Source organism: Octopus bimaculoides, chromosome 1 (genome assembly GCF_046866305.1).
Source record: "Octopus bimaculoides isolate indiv1 chromosome 1, ASM4686630v1, whole genome shotgun sequence".
In the NCBI taxonomy this organism is placed as follows: Eukaryota; Metazoa; Mollusca; class Cephalopoda; order Octopoda; family Octopodidae; genus Octopus; species Octopus bimaculoides.
Window position 1 is genome coordinate 139,289,783 of NC_142928.1, and position 10,000 is coordinate 139,299,782.

Here is a 10,000-nt window from a genome sequence, read left to right on the forward strand (position 1 = left end):
TAGTAACTAAAAAAGTTAACCAACCCCTGGCCGGATACAAAGGTATCCGTCACTATGTCTCTCACGCGCGTCTTTCATACTGTTTCTTTCAGTATGGCTACAACGCAGGAAAAGCAAGACATGTCGGCGAGACGGCACTTCCGTGCCTTGACAGTTTATCACGAACAGGTGACGCCGCACGGAAACACTGCCAAGCCAGGGATTTCTGGTAATTGTCCAGATACTCCGGTCCGGAAGCTCTCCTGAACAGGTTGATCAACTGATTTTCATTGTAGCCCAGGGTCACCCCCAAGGCGTCGTCAGACATAAATTCCGCTAACTCGCTATAAAAGTTCGCGGTGGAACTCCTGTTGCCGGCATTGCCCACCCAAGAGAGTAGCTGAAGTGCCTGACGGCACTCCAATTGCCAGTCCTCCAGTCTAAGTCTCTGCTTGATCCATGTACCAATGTCTGTTAAGGACGTTAACTGTGGAAGGTAGAACGGGACGTGCGGTGACCCCACCTGCTCTCCATTCAGGTAAAGCCAGAAGTGCCTCAACCTTAACGCAAGTTTTCGAATCCTCAGCCAAAGCATGCCTAGCCCACCCTTTAGCGGTTTCTGGCAGCAGACAGAGCGCTTTTCAGAGCCCTTTTCAGAGGTATTTACTTTGAATTGTTGTTATCTCATATCTGATTAGCCTGTTATTACATAACATGCTTCACGTTTTTAGTATAGATACCTTATTAGCATTTCCTCCTAAGTTCTATATACTCAGAGAACGTATTAAAGCCCTTTTCGGGGCTACTTTATTTGAATTCTTACTATTGGGTAACTAATTTCATTTTATTACGTAACTGACATCACAATTTGGGTATTCATAACATTGGGAATTCCTAAGAACAAGATCCTGTGTAAGACAGTTCAGTATTTTCCGAAAATGTACAAAAACCGATTTAAGGGCTACATACTTTGTATTGTTGTTATTGGCTTAGCGAAACAATTATGAGAACGGGAATTACCGGGTACGTCAGCTATATATGCATATATGTATGTATGCACCCACGCATACAAACATCCACACACATGTAGACACGCGCACACATACGCTCATGTATGGTAGAAAGGGAGCGTTATTCTTTTGCTTTTTTGTTATATTACAGGCCTGAGCCTATTCAAATGATGTGTACCTAAAGTTATAAGTTTTCGGATAAGACCGAAATTGTTATGTCGCATGCACATACATCTCGTCCTACACAAATAGTAACGCAAGACACAATACACACACACACACACACACACACACACACACACACACACACACACACACACACACACACACACACACGCACGCACAGACACGCACAGACACGCACACGTCAAACACGCGTACACACTCACACACACACACAAACAAGTGTGTGTTACTTGAAAATATTCTAGGTTAAATAGTTTCGAATTATGTTGACTGGATTAAAGTCCTGTATCAAATAATTCTCCTGTTTACTAGAATCTACTAATGAAACCATGATGGTCGTTGAGCCTGTTAAAAATAGCGGTGAAATTCCACCGCCCCCCCTCCATCTCTACGCTGCTATCTTAAAAGTAGAAGGACACGTTGAAACATTGTAGTTTCATATGCACTATATTTTTGATCTGACAGTAATAAATAACAAAAATTGCATCACATTTTAGAATTATCTCTCTAGATTTTGTATATCAATTAGAACCAGAATTGAAAGTTGCAATGTTTCGTTTACGAATACGTCTATATAAAGAATGCGATCGAAGGTTAAAAATTAGATAATAGGTGTATATGCATATTTCAGGAGCTTTTCAGAACCACATCCAACCATTAACAATTCACTACCACATTGCTGAAGCGAACGAAAATTACACCATACTGTTATAGTTGAGTCAACGAGGAAGGCTCATAGTAGTCAGATTGATTCGCGAGGAATAACAAACAGATTCGATTTAATTCACAGGCTGCCGTCTTAAAATAAAGAGACATTGAAAATGCAAAAGAGACGGAATAGCCAATACTGGAACGGTATTGATCGCTTGATTAAAGTTAACTTGGGACTCAGAAGCCACCTGTGTTCGTGTTTGACCAAGTATTTGCCCCATGTACGAGTACGTTCTGGGCAAGATTTTTCGCGGAAGAACAGCAACTACTCATGTACGCTAGTTCGCTTTTTCTGTGCCACAAATGCTTGTGCTGACGAAAGCATTGCTGTCAGAAGGCAAAAGGCTGGAAGAAATACCAAAATACAAGCATGGTTATCTAGTTAAAATGCACGATTTGCAACCACGTGGTTTCAAGCACAGTCCCACTATGCAGCACTTTGGGCAAGTGTCTTCTGTAATACATTCGAGCCGACCCATTTCTTACACACACACACACACACACACACACACAAACACACACACACACACATATATATGACACATATATACATATATAGGTTCAAAAGAATTTATAATACAGTACAAGAAGGTGGAATGAACAAGCTTTAATCCAAATCACAATAATTGTAACTGTTCATTAGCATCAACTGAACACTTGCACGTCATCAGGTGCGTGATTTTGAGAGCACTATTATACACACACACACACACACACGAAAGGCTCCTTTCAGTTTCCGTCTACCAAATTCATTCACAAAGCTTTGGTCAACCAAGGATATAGTAGAAAACACTTGCCCAAGGTGACACGCAGTGGGACTGCACCCGGAACCATGTGGTTAGCAAGGAAGCTTCTTATTACTTTACTGCCCACCAGGGTCTACACACAGAGGGGACAAACAAGGACAGACAAAAGGATTAAGTCGATTATATTGACCCCAGTGCGTAACTGGTACTTATTTAATCGACCTCGAAAGGATGAAAAGCAAAGTCGATCTCCACGGAATTTGAACTCAGAACGTAGCAGCAAACGAAATACCGTCCGGCGCCTTACCACACAGCCACTCCTGCATCTACATGGATGCGTGTATGTATATATATATATATATATATATATACATATATACATACATATATATATATATATATATATATATATATATATATATATATATATATATATATATATATATATATATATATATATATATATATATATATATATATATATATATATATATATATATATATATATATATATATATATATATATATATATATATATATATATATACATATATATATATATATATATATATATATATATATATAAACAAATAATAAATGAGTGTATGCATATATACGTACAGGTATGTGCATACCGACATCCACCTGTATGTATAGGTGCATATCTGGGTACAGGACATTGCAAACAAAACGTAGACAAGAAAATAATGATAATCAGAGTACAGAAAACACACAAGCCACATAGAGAACATTTTCCTTCATCAGCTACTCCCGTTTTAACACCGGCGTTTCGAAGAGCTGGGTAGGACGCATCGTTAAAACGGCTCTTCCCATGGACCGCAAATTAAATTTGTATACACAAATTAAACCTGTGCCATGGAGGAATGTAGTGGCGGACAAAAAACAAGACAGGAAAACAAACGGAAAAGGCTATACGGCCAGACGGGAAAAATTATGTGTGTATGAACGCTGTGAGGCACGAACTTGAAAGTGGGGACGAAGTAAGTTCCCGTGTTTGCTCGGCGATAACCAAGGAAGAAAAGGATTAGTGACCGGAAGCATGTGACCATGCCGGTGTTAGGGGAGAGAGAGAGAGAGAGAGAGAGTGGTAGAGGGAGAAACAAAGAGAGGAAGTAGAAGAATAGGTGAGCAACGAGAGGAAAAAAGGAAGAGAGGAAGTACGAGGGGGGAAAAGGAGATACGTAATAGTAACAGAGGAAGTACGAGAGGGATAAAGAGAAATACGTAGTAGTAACAGAGGAAGAACGAGAGGGGGAAAAAGTGATAGAGAAAGAGATAGAGTAGCATCAGAAAATATAAAGTTGAGATAACTACTTACATAATTGGTGACGCAGGCGTTCGGTCATGTAAAAACAAATAATAAATGAGTGTATGTATATATACGTACAGGTATGTGCATACCGACATCCACCTGTATGTATAGGTGCATATCTGGGTACAGGACATTGCAAACAAAACGTAGACAAGAAAATAATGATAATCAGAGTACAGAAAACACACAAGCCACATAGAGAACATTTTCCTTCATCAGCTACCCCCGTTTTAACACCGGCGTTTCGAAGATCTGGGTAGGACGCATCGTTAAAACGGCTCTTCCCATGGACCGCAAATTAAATTTGTACACACAAATTAAACCTGTGCCATGGAGGAATGTAGTGGCGGACAAAAAACAAAACAGGAAAACAAACGGAAAAGGCTATACGGCAAGACGGGAAAAATTATATATACGTCTGTGTTTGTGTACGTGTGTCTTAATCACCACAGCCTAACAATCGACAAAATTTCATCGATAGAGTAAAAGCTAGATTTTAAAAAATTGTTCGACTAAATTCTTCAAGCACAATGACTGAAAAACGTAAGAGAGGAAATGTAATATCAGATAAGGAGGAGTTTGATACCTTGATATCCAATATTAAGGTATGAATATCAATATCTCGGAGAGAGATGGCGAGAGAGAGAGAGAGAGAGATGGGGGGGGAGAGTGAGAGAAAGCAAGAGAAAGAGGGTGGTGGGAGTGTCTTCAACACTAGCAACTCTTGTCAGTTCCCCTCCCTGGGCCATTAACATCCTTAGATTAGAGGTGCGATTCTCCGAATACTCTCTAGCAAAAATGGATTGTTGATATTTCTTGTAAGCTAAGGCGGCGAGCTGGCAGAATCGTGAGCACGCCTGGCAAAACGCTTAGCGATATTTCGTCTGTCTTTACGTTCCGAGTTGAAATTCCGTCGAGATCGACTTTGCCTTTCATCCTTCCGGAGTCGATAAATTAAATACCAGTTGCGTACTGAGGTCAATCTAATCGACTGGCCCCTTGCCCCAAAATTTCGAGCCTTGTGCCTCGAGTACAAAAGAATCGTTAGCATGCCTGACATAACGCTTAGCGGCACTTGGTCTATCTTACGGCCTGAGCTAAAATTTCGTCGAAGACGACTTTGGCTTTCATCCTTTCGGGATTGATGAAATAAGTACCAGTTGGACTCTAGGGTCCAACTGGTACTTATCGGCTTACTCCCACCCTCAAAATTGCTGGTCTTGTGCCCAAATATGAAACCGTTATTTCTTGTAAGGTATTTAATAAGTCCAACGTCGTAGGCGGCGAGCTGGCAGAAACGTTAGCACGCCGGACGAGATGCTTAGCGGTATTTCGTCTCTCTTTACGTTCTGAGTTCAAATTCCGCTGAGGTCGACTTTGCCTTTCAACCTTTCGAGGTCGATAAATTAAATACCAGTTGCATACTGTGGTCGATCCAGTCGACTGGCCCCCTTCCCCAAGAATTTCGAGCCTTGTGCCTAGAGTAGAAAAGAATATTACACCTTATGTATTAAGGCTGACATGTGGGGTTTCGATTCTACTAATAGTTTCATATTGTATTTTGACATGAGTATTCACTTCAAGGCAGTGATCTGGAAGAATCGCTAGTATGCCGGACGAAATGCTTAGCAGCACTTCGCCCGTCTTCACATTCTGAGTTCAAATTCTGCCGAGGTCGACTTTGCCTTTTATCCATTACGGTTCGATGAAATAAGTATCAGTCGAGTACTGAGGCCGATGGAATTCATTATCCCACTCCGCCATAATTTCAGCCCTTACACCTATACTAGAAAGGATTTTAGTATTTGCTTCATATTATTATAGATGTTTTCTATGTATTTACAGGCCTTCCTCGCGTCGCAGAATTCACGTTGCAACCACATTTTAAGGAGCACAACGATTCCGTTACCCTGGAGATGTTTTCATTAATGCATTTTATATATATATATATATATATATATATATATATATATATATATATATATATATATATATATATATATATCTTCCAATGAGTGAGAGAGTGAGAGATGGGAGGATATTTGTATGAAGAAGCCTATGATTGGGATTTGTTTTTTATCTTTTGTTTTCTATCACATTAGCTGTTTCATATTTTCCTGTATAAAAGCTATCAGTAATAATATTTATCCAAAACACGAAAATTAAAAATTTACGACAAACGGCCAGAAGCCTGTTAGACTGTGAATAATCTGCTGTGCAACAATAACAAGTCAAATGTAAACATTCTATTACTTAGGACAGACAAACACCAGACTTTATCGCTGGCTGAACATACGTCAGCAACGAGAAATCATTACAATTTATATCATGAACCAGTGAGGGTTTCTCTATACGCTAGCTCTATTTGCTAAAAATAGCAGCCAAATCTTCATGAAATCACACAGCCTACTACATTAAGAAAAGGGAAGGAGCATACTAGGTAATGTAGTCATAGATAAAGGATAGTGTTGACTAGGATTAAAGGAAGGAATAGTCATCTTTGCCATGCCTCTGGTTGTAGGTCTGTTCCTTCTGCGCTGATTATCTGGGGCTGAACATCAGCGACAAAAGCCATATTATATCACAAAATACAGAATAAAACTTGATATAAAATTACTAATCGATAACACAATGATTAAAATGACTGAACAAGCCAACAAAACAGAAAAAGTATATATGGAATCAATTTTAATAGTAACAATTCCCCGCAAAACATTAACATAACACATTGGTAGCATATCATAATATCGAACTAATATCCTATTTCAAGCAACAGATCATTTCACCGCCGCTGAGGAAAAAAAAACAACAGAATCCAGCGGTGACATCGTTTATAGACTGGTGATAACGAAGAGAAACTGATAGCTGCGTGCCTACAATTCTGTTCCAAATGCTTCATACAGGCTATATTGTATAAAGCGAAAGTAACAGAAGCTATCAAAATGGAACGCATTTAACAGAATTCACATTTAAAAGTAAGAATACCTAGCATTCTCAGTCCCTTTTCACACACAAACAATAACATCGACTCATCTTCTTTGTCCAGGTATGTCTGGAAACTAAAGTAGAACAGAACTAAAAATATTTCCAAATCCTGGTTTCGCTATAGTTGAAATAGACGCTCCATATTCTAATTGATACGAAAGCTGAAACCTATTTCTCAGTTAGAACTATATCCCGTAGGGACTCCCTCAGCATGTTGAATATAAAACAGGAAGTAAATAACAAAAAAGTAGATACAAATATAAATATACGTTAAATCACCACTTCCAGCAACAGATGGGGTAACTGCACTACCACACGCTTACCAGCAATACATCAACTTAGATATATATTTAATTATAACAGTACTTTTTTCCTGTAAAACTTTGTCTACCTACAAAATCTTATATCAGAGACAATCTTTTTGATAATTTCTGAAGAGACACCGCCATTCCTACTGAAAGCACATGGGAAGTTTATTCTGCTATATTCTTAAAACTAGCATTTTACCAATGACTAAGTTTGTGAGTGTGTATATATATATATATATATATATATATGTATATATATATATATATATATATATATATATATATATATATATATATATATATATATATATATACACACACATACACACATATGTGTGTGTGCATATGAAGATAGTAACTCTGCTGCAAAGCCTTATCCGGCTCACGGAATAGTGCGAATGTAAACCACCATCTTTGAAAAGTAAACTCTTTCCATGTGCACTGAGTATTTTACCTTGCGTTCACATGCGCACAAATGCATGTATAACACACACACACACACATACACAGCTGTGGTTTTCTTCATTTTCTAATTACTTGTATTATATATATATATATATATATATATATATATATATATATATATATATATAAACAAATAATAAATGAGTATATGCATATATACGTACAGGTATGTGCATACCTACATCTACCTGTATATATAGGTGCATATATGGGTACAGGACATTGCAAACAAAACGTAGACAAGAAAATAATAATAACCAGAGTACAGAAAACACACAAGCCACATATATATATGTGCTTACAAACCACTTTGAAACGCAATGATGACGACCATTGCGTTTCAGGACAAGAAGATAATTGAAAATCATTAGCAACTGCTGTACATACGATCCAACCAAAGACGCTCGAAGTGGGCCAGTTAGCAATAACAGCTACTTTGTCTTGCATATAATGTCTGATAAAAAAAAAGACGCAATTGTCTCTTGATTGACAAACACCGAGAGAGCCTCAAATCATTACACCCCGTTGAGTTATATTATAAAAGGATACATGGAAGCTCGCAGTCTCTAACAGATGGTGTCATTTTGAATGCGTTTAATAATGTTTCAAATTAATCAATATTGACCCTGGAAAATAACAGCAGCAACTACAAGTCACAAGCAATCAGTGACACACAGAAACCTACCATCGAGTTGTGTCTTTTACTCCATCTTATTCTGTTGCAATATGTATCACTCATCTTGTTTGTGTTAGCTATACTAAGAACGCTTGTTTCATTCACTTATACGTTTACTCTATCTCCCAATATTCCTACGCTATCTTATTTTAATTACCAAACTACAAATAAACTCCTTAAGTTCTTTTATTATATTCGCTTTCTAGTTTGAAATATATTTCTATGGTGCTCCGCTTCTGCTTTTATGTTCCTATTAACGAGCAATTTTCAATGCTTCAAAGTTAACCTTAATTTCATAAACTGTAGATAACTCTACATGGGATCCAAGTAAGGAATACCTCGAAATGCTTTATATTAAATTAGGAAGAAATTACACTGAAACACGGGTAATACTATTGTAATAAGTGTCTTACTCGAGCTTTTTAAAAAGGTTAATAAGGATCAAGGTAGAAACATCTTCTGTCTCTAAAGGGGTATTCTCGTTTCTGTGATGTAGTTTAGGCAATTTTATATATGTAGGCATCAGCAGACATTGCGAAGCCTAGCATTTATAGCAATGGTCTCTGGGGATGGTGAGAAATTGAAAGTTATGATTAAAAGTGGTTATTAAACAACTATTATCTACTATTTTGATAAGTAAACAGTTGTTATTATTGTTGTCGAACTCCAGATCGGCTCTGATCGAGTAGGTTTAATCAATGATTATAAGCATTCTAGTCATGACCATCACGTTGGTATATGTTATACAGGACCACATTAGCTTGCGAAGCAATTTTCCTTGCATCGATCTTCAGACGAGAACTATCACAAGGCCGATTATTATTTTATATATATATTGGCGTAGGTGAGGTTTCCTTTTCGTGTTTTCATTTTTGTCATTTTTAATTGTATGCGTTTGGTGGCCTAACGTTTATCTTCGTTGATGCTATTGCCCAGGGGCGTAATTAGGAAACACTCTTTTTTTTTAAATTAATATTATGTGGATATTAGTCTAATTATGTTGTTTATTCCCTGAATTTATCTGCTTATTTCATCGTGCGTTTGCAAAAAAAAAAAATGCAATTGTGTTGTATGTTTGTTTAGACAAGCCTATTTCATTTATCAGAAGGTAATTTGTATATAGAAAATTTAGTTTTCTTTTTGGAAGTGTCTTGCGTTGCGTTGTATTTCATGGTGACTAATATTAACATTCATAGTTTAGTGTGTCTTACGTTAAAACGGAAGTACGAGCTACTTACTTTGCATCCAAGTCAAATCGCTTTCACTATTACTTATCATGTTTCATGATGAGGACTGTTTCTGAAACTATTATGAAATGACGAGACTCATCTACAAAAATGCATAAACTCCATAATCGTTATGTAGAGTGCTCTTTTCATTGGCATATGAGACTTGTATGATGCATCTATGAATGTATGTATGTTTTTTTTTATTCTTTTATTTGCTTCAGTCATTAGACTGCGGCCATGCTGGGGCACCGCCAGTAATTGCATTTTAAATTTGATACTTCATCTATCGTTCTGTTTTGTCGAGCTGTTAAGTTACGAGTACATAAACACACCAACACCGGTTGTCAAGTGATGGTGGGTGACAAACTCACA